Source organism: Pholcus phalangioides, unplaced genomic scaffold, assembly GCF_987345545.1.
Source record: "Pholcus phalangioides strain wild (caught in Gottingen) unplaced genomic scaffold, Ppha-v1.0 ptg000008l_1, whole genome shotgun sequence".
Taxonomy (NCBI): Eukaryota; Metazoa; Arthropoda; class Arachnida; order Araneae; family Pholcidae; genus Pholcus; species Pholcus phalangioides.
Window position 1 is genome coordinate 36979332 of NW_028301601.1, and position 6329 is coordinate 36985660.

General features: G+C 38.0%; 1 pseudogene across 1 annotated transcript; it reads right to left on the bottom strand.

Annotated features, from left to right (window-relative positions):
* Positions 1 to 1426: 1426 nt before the first annotated feature.
* LOC149084235 (cyclin-dependent kinase 10 pseudogene) lies at positions 1427 to 5868 on the bottom strand (annotated as a pseudogene). The gene has a single exon (XR_016192955.1). The product of XR_016192955.1 is annotated as a cyclin-dependent kinase 10 pseudogene (transcript).
* Positions 5869 to 6329: the final 461 nt, after the last annotated feature.

The window sequence follows — 6329 nt, forward strand, 5'->3', positions numbered from 1 at the left end:
GGTTCATGAGCATAATTTGTTTCGTAAGTGTGTGTGCAATCCAAAACACTTGTTCAGACGTTACTGATGTTCCACTGTATAGCAACCATATTTTCTTGAAACAAAGCACATCCCATTGGATCAACAATGGGATTAAGGTAACCTCAGAATAAGGATTTCCAAATAATGGTCATGAAAATAAAAGACTGATGTATAAGAAAAACATCCCTCTATGTTTGCTGTGATGGAGTTTTACTTCCCCAAACTCTATGAATATCAGAATATGTATAGGTTTCTTATGTTACACGGGTGGCTGTAGACAGAATTATCTCTTGAACAAGGTATTGTTTTGGTGCCTCTCTAGCATATAGTCACATTAGTAAAAATTACCATGAAAAACTCCAGCAAGATGAAATGCATCGAAAACTAGATTTCTCTACGAATCTTTCCAACATTCATAGTTTGAATTTTCACAGACAAAATATTTTGTTTTCCTAATTTTTTTCTGCAATTATTTCTCTTCCCCCCCCCCCCCCCAATCATTGATTTGGCACGCCTCTGTGGCTTCCAGGTTTCCAAGCTAATGGGTGAGCAAGATTTTTAATGCAAAATAAATGTTGTGCTGCATGTTATATCACATGAAATCTATTTTTTTTCCCCTCAGAATAAACTCAACCTCCCAATAACTGTCACATTTTCTGTCCCATTACAGGCTCCTGGTACATGTTTCACTGTATATATCAAACTTTCCCATAAAAAATATAGCGGAAACTTGATTCCTTTCAAAGATAAATATTAGCTAGTTCATTGAATCTAAATCTGTTTTTACTGGGCTCATGAAAAAATTGTAAACCAAGTTACTCGTAATCCGAAATTTTAATCATCCTTTGCCTCATGAAAATTATTTTCACCATAAAGAAAAAATATAATCATTAAACGTAATTAGAAGATTCTACTATGCCTATAGTTTGAAGTGTTTCGGTTGAGATAAAACATTTCTCATTCTGGGAAGGGTTAAATTTTTTTAGGCACTCGAGAAGCATTGGCACTTATTAAATATGATTTCACCTCTCTCTGAATAAAACTGAGTATCTTAATTAATATAGTATGAGGTGAAATTGTCAGATTTGAAGTAAAATATACATAACATTCTGTGTGAAACGCTTAACTTATTGCATTAACACAATTTATTCACTACAAAAATAAGAATTCAATACAATAAGTCGTACTTTTCATATGGTTTGACTGTATATGTTTAGTAGGGAGGGGGGGGGGGGGGGAGGAAACATTCGCTTAGAAAATTTTACATACAAGTTGTATCTTTTAAATTGTGGAAGTACAATGTTCGGAATTCTCTTCATGAAAATAAATTTTTACTTTGCTTACGTTTTGAAATGAACTTTTTTGCAAATAAAGTTATTCTACTTGCGGCTTATTTTCAATTATGCAATTATGTTTTCAGTTTTTCAACCTCTGCTAATGAACGTTTCAGTTAATATGGGTATTCATGCTAAAACAATACATTGACGTTCTAAGCTGAATATGCACAGCGAGCATCAGAACTACTTATTTGTGTCTGCTTCAGAATCATTTTCCACATAAGTCTATATTCACTTTTACAAACTTGTATGGACATGAAAAACTACAGTAAAATCTTTCGATACACTATATAAGAAAAAAAATGTCATAGTTTATCGTTATAGAGAAACGTTATACAATTAAACGCTAGACTACAGGCATTTACAAATGAAACTTTAAAAAATGTTGTCTAGAGAGATTAATCATTATATGAAATATCATAACAAGGTTTCACTAGTTCGTAAATGGGAACATTTCATCTTTAGATAAGGCACAATGGTAATTGACAATAGAAACCCTGGTTGTTTCAGTTGCGACTTCTTTTTTTAAAATACAGTCGAATCCCGTTATAACAAACTCCAAGAGACTACTTCTAATGAATTGGTTCATGTTGGAATGTGTGTGTATAGTGAACCTTCTTTGAAGTTTGTTTCTGTGTAGTGCTGCAATCAATTTTTTAAACTATGAGTTTTTGTTCTTAACTCAGTGAGTGAAGTGTAATGAATGAATAATTGTAACGTTGTAGCCCTGTTGCTCTCTGCTGCAAGACTTTTTAACTAGGAGACCGGCTCCCATTTACGTCTCGAAGTTGGGAACTGCAGAAAACTAACTTCAGCCGACCACCACTGCTGCGAACTCCAAGAGAGTGGAGAAATCACTTCGTTATAAAGGAGTTCCAGATCTTTTTGCAAGTAAACTTATTTGGAGGATTAGAAAGGTGTTAGTTAAAATGAGATTTTTGTTAAAACGGGATTCAACTGTAGAAAGAAACTTTGAAGTCAGAATAACCATCTTCAGAAAACCACCCCACTGCAGGGATTGCAAGTATCTATCTGGCTTTCGTAACTGGAAGCCCAATAACAGTTCATGATTGTCTAGAATAGATTTCTAGCCGGGGAACTTGCCACGAAAAATCCCAAAATCTATTTGTAAAAAACATTTATGATGACCTTTCTTATTTCAACACTTCATGATTTTTTCTCATTTTGTCTTCTTTTCTATAATGGAAGATACTCTGATTCAGTTATAAGAAATTAACCTTCAAATACACTTATCATGGCAGCCATAATTCTGCACCTCTTTGTTGTTTAAAAAAAACAATAAAAAAAAGCTGATTAATCAGGATATGACAAGCACCAGGTCATCACGGCAACTACAAAATTGGCGTTGGCGCCTATATAGTTTTCCATACTTAATTGATAAATTGAAGTTTACACGCCTCATTCGTATGTGCAAGATTGGGTTTGGTGCATAGAACCTTTTTGGCAATTTTTACCCCTTGTAGAGAAAGATTTACTTCCTTCTTTGGTGGATTTTGCACTTTCTCATGCTCCTTTTTCATCTTTCTTTTTCCCCTTATTGCCAAACGACAGAAACCGGCTTTTCCATTTCCCATGTAAACAGGGCTACAAAGACAAATATAAAAGGGTTATACAAGGATGACGTCACTCTCAGCTACCATACGAAGGTTTTAACAACTGGCTGTTGCGAAGATATATTTTGGAAAGAGAGAAAATTCAACTGCCCCTGCTGGGGATTGAACCCACATCCTTTCACTTTCCAGATGAACACCTAGACTACAGAGGCACAGAATCTCACTCTTTCCTTGGAGCTCGTGTACACTGAAAGGGACCGCTAGCGGAGAGTGGCATCAGCAGTTGTGAGCTTGACCTGAGTCTGGTCATCCATGTACGGTCCCTTTCAGTGTACACGAGCTCCATGGAAAGATTGAGAGATTCTGTGCCTCTGTCTAGTGTGTTCACCCGTAAAGTAAAAGGACATGGGTTCGATTCCCTGCAGGGACAGTTGAATTTTCTCTATTTCCAAAATATACCTTCGCAACAGCCAGTTGTTAAAACCTTCAATGTTGTTTAACATAACAAATTTAGATTGTTGGGTGACCCTAGCCAGCAGCATCAAACGGGTTCCACTGAATCCTGCTAATGTTCTATAGCTTGCTACATCTGTGTCAGTTGCTGGAAAGAGTATAGCCTCTAGAGCTGATGTTCGACAGAAAGCAAATGCACTGGACAGATCCAAAGACAATGCTTTCTGGAGCGAGAGTGAAAAAGAGAGTTGCACCGAAGCTCCAGAGGGATAGTCTGAATAGACAAAAAATGATAGCATTAAGAACATGCTTGTCTGAGTGACGTCTTAATGCATGGCATAGCCAGGGACCTCAATTGCATAAGGGGCCTTATAAAAATAAGCTACGGTTAAAATTTTTGAAGGTAAATATGTCTTGCCAGGTACAAAGGCTAAGAAAAATCACTTGGCCCGAGAACCCAGGATGCTTTTGAGACAGCCCTGCCTCTATGCTAGATCGTTTTAGGCAGAGTAAGTATGGTAAATGCAAAGATAAATGTTTAAAAAATGCATTATTTTCTGATCCCACATAGAAAACAAAAAGTATTAATCCACAGTTTTTAGTCGCCATGGCAACCAGGAATTCGTCAATCCTTGTCTCATCGAAGTCTGAAAAGCATAATGCATGCTACCGGGTTGACAATAATAAAACAAAGAAGAAAGGGGAATAACGGCTACTACCAAGGCGTGACAAATCACAAAAAAAAAAAAAAAAAATGGGCACTAAGAACCTTTTTTCCTGACAAATGTTTCAAAAATAGCATATTTTTTTCACTTGCCCGGACTTACCCTTTATATGCTAGCAGACCTGCTCTTGCATAATTGCTGATCTTTTTTTTTTGTCAATTAAATATGCTGCCAATTAATTTGAATTAAATTATTGTATATAAAAAATATCAGGCACTAATTTGAATTTCTTCAGTCGCCGTGGTGACCTTGCACCTGGGATTTGTCCAGAGCACAGGTTACAACTAACCATATACAATATTAACTAAAGATGCAATAATATGAGTCCCTTGTAAAAAAAAATCCGAAAGTATTCCGACCAGTCAAAACTTAATGTAAAAATATTTCAAAAACACACATAACACAGTAATGAGATCAATTACTATAATTAATTCAATGTTATACCGCAATGTACATCAACTGTTCAAATGCAATTTATTCGCATTGTTAATATTCAACCTCTAGCAGCGAATGCAGAGTTTGTTTTTGTGATTATTCCACACTTCAGGTTCTCTAACGAACACGCAGCTGGGTCATCTTTGAAATATGTATCTTCCACACACTCCTTGGCGGTGATCCGCGCAGCGTGTGAAAATCTCAGCATCGCTTCTAGGATTTCAATACCAGATGGTTTGAGCAATTCTTTGAAGTTCTTGCGGATGTAGTTGTAATGCTGGGACTTCAAGGCAAACTTCTTGGAGAACGGGAAACTGGAATATCCCGGCATGTTCTCATCAGTAGGAGTGCCCAGCATATCGATGACCAGAGTCAGCTGGTGGAGCTTGTTCTTACCAGGGAAGACAGCCCTTAGGGTCAGCATCTCCGCAAAGATGCATCCAGAAGACCAAATGTCCACAGAAGTAGTACATTTGTCGCTACCGAGCAATAGCTCCGGGGCGCGATACCAGAGATTCCCGACATCTGGACTGAGGGGCGCCACGTCTGCATCTTCCGCCGAGCTGAAGTCGCACAGCTTCACAACAGAGAAGTCTTTCAACAGGACGTTGGTAGGGTTTATGTCCCTGTGTATGATGTTCCTCTCGTGGATGTAGGCCAGGGCTTTGAACAGCTGCAATAGAATGCATTTGGCTTCGGCTTGGATGAAAGGAATGTCCAAGTTCTCCATGACTTGGGCCAAGGAGTTGTCGCAGAACTCCATCAAGAGGTAGATTTCATCGATGGTCGGACCACCAACAACTTCGTAGAAGAGCACTATATTGTCGTGCTTGAGATTCCTCAGCATGTCGATTTCCAACTGAACATCTTTGGGCATGAATTGGTAGCGCTTGAATTCGATCTTTTTCAATACCTTTATTTCGTTGTCCTTGTCATCTTTGACTTTGTAAACTTTGCCGTACTTTCCGTTGCCCACGGATTCCGAGATGGTGAACTCGCTGTGCGACCGGCAATTGACGTATAGGTGCCGCTGCATGAGGCTCATGAGATTCGGAACCACTTCGGTCAGAGCGGATTGGACATCAACAGCACCGAGCAAAGGAATCGACATTTTTTTATTGGTATTTTGTTACACGGCGAAGAATCAATTGATCGATGGTCGAGGAAGAAGTAGACTGCCAAGTTTCGGTTCCGACAACAAACCACGTTGTCCTGTTATTCTACGCTACCATTCCCGCTTTTTGAAATGCAGGCAGCGAATGACAACCAAGTTTGCCTTTGCAACTGCTAGACTGAAATAGAGCATCATCTTCACTTTAGACGGGCTCGTCTGCCATTTTTAAGCAGAATTGTGACGTCAGCATATCTATCCATTTTCAGCTGACCATATTTCTTGCAAGAAAGTACAATCAGATATGCAGCTAACGTACGTTGACCATATTTCCTCGAGAGAAATACGGGAAATTGGAATACGGGTGAATACGGGACATTGCCAATTATTGCCAAAAATGAGTTGCCAAATATTGTTGAAATAACGGAAAAATCACAATGGCGGGAAATATAGCATTACTTCTAATTGCAGTGGATTAAAATGAATTCCACGAAAAAAAGAACGTTCACTAAGACAAATGTGGGAGATTAATATTCTCATTTATAGTTGTAATTATCATAATATAATTTATGAGTTGAAAAATAATTTTAATCTTTGACTTAAATAAAGAATAAAAATTCGAGTAGGCTTCGTGCAAAATACGGGAAAAACCGGGACACTTTTGCCAAAAAGT